General features: G+C 36.3%; 1 non-coding gene across 1 annotated transcript; it reads right to left on the reverse strand.

Annotated features, from left to right (window-relative positions):
* Positions 1–587: 587 nt before the first annotated feature.
* Positions 588–661, reverse strand: Trnat-ugu (transfer RNA threonine (anticodon UGU)). The gene has a single exon. It is a non-coding gene; the product is annotated as a tRNA-Thr (tRNA).
* Positions 662–1,604: the final 943 nt, after the last annotated feature.

Here is a 1,604-nt window from a genome sequence, read left to right on the forward strand (position 1 = left end):
TTCGTTATTTAACAAGCATGTTTCTTTTGAACAGTTGTTGTTAAGTTCTTATATATATAAAAGCTCGATATTTAATTAATTTATAATTAAAATTTAAATTTATATTTATAATATTTAATTAATTCATAATTACTTTACAGAATTGAGAACAAAGACCTATACAGCTTAATTAACGAATTTCTGTAAAATAATTATAATCTTATAAGTGTAAGTACGTTAGAAACATCGACCTCACATACAAGAGCTTTGCAACAACTGCTCAAAAATAACGTGCTCGTAAAATAACGAAAAGCTATTTCTAATTTATTTTATGACAATCACATACAGTTCATAGAAGCTTTCAGGAATGCTAGTCTTGCAAGTTTCACAGGAGAGCAAAGGCGTACGTGGAATACTATACCATCACAGAATCATCCACAAAGTAAATTATAATCGTCCTACTAAATCTTGGAATATGACTTGTGTGTGTCATTAATGAACCGAAAGTGAATGATAAGAAGTTCGTTAGAATGAAATTACAATGAAATGAACACCCTTAGCTGCTTACAGGCGTTGACATACGTCAACGGGGACAGATGAAAATGTGTACCCCCGACCGGGACTCGAACCCGGGATCTCCTGCTTACATGGCAGAAGCTCTACCCATCTGAGCCACCGAGGACACAGAGGACAGCGCGACTGCAGGGATTTATCTCTGGCAAGCCCCCCGCGAAACCCACATTCTCAACGTATTGTCCCGCACTACATTCGTAGTGCCCCCGCCCATTGTACTCATTACTCGCAGCGCGTTGCCGATTCCCGTAAGAGTTCGGGCACTGTTCGTGCATTCGCACAGAAGAAGATGATGATCAAGTGGCCGGTGAGCCTTAACTATATATTTTACTAAGATGGTATCTGTTCTTTCGGACATGTCCGAAAGAACAGATACCATCTTAGTAAAATATATAAAAAGATAAGAAGAATGAAGTTTATCGAATCGATTAATAGTTTAAATTAAAGTGAACAAAAAAGTTAATTTTATTTGGTCTTGCTAATTAATGCTGATTATTGACAAATCAGTATAGTTAACAATATTCCATATTCAGATAATTTTGTATGAAAGGTAATTTGCGTAACAATTTATCTTTAGTAAAACAGTTTAACAGCAGTTAGCATTACAGTGAGAAACGCAGTTCAGTTGTTACGTAACTGGTAGTGTACAGAACTAGTAATTAATTTCATGAAGTAGTTTTAAGTTTGCTTTTGTCCTTGACTGAAGTTTTTCTGGGTGATACTGTGTTTTGAAAATGAGCGCGAGTCAGTGCATTTGCAACTGTCGACGCCTGCCAACACGCTACAGTGATAAAGTGATTTCATTTCAAAGTCACGAGTTTTAATTGATTTCGCTCACACTAAGTGAGCTGGCGACCGTTCATTTACAGTAATTTCCAAACAGAGTCAAAATTAATTCATCATTTCGGACCAAAATTTCACTAGCTAGTTTCCGTATTATTTTTTACATTTTATATTTCTGCGGATCGTCACTGCGCCAAGTAAATCGCACAATAACGATCAAGTTATGACAGCACCTGACCTCTTCCGGGTAATACTTTCACTTCTGATTC

Source organism: Schistocerca cancellata, chromosome 3 (assembly GCF_023864275.1).
Source record: "Schistocerca cancellata isolate TAMUIC-IGC-003103 chromosome 3, iqSchCanc2.1, whole genome shotgun sequence".
Classification (NCBI taxonomy): Eukaryota; Metazoa; Arthropoda; class Insecta; order Orthoptera; family Acrididae; genus Schistocerca; species Schistocerca cancellata.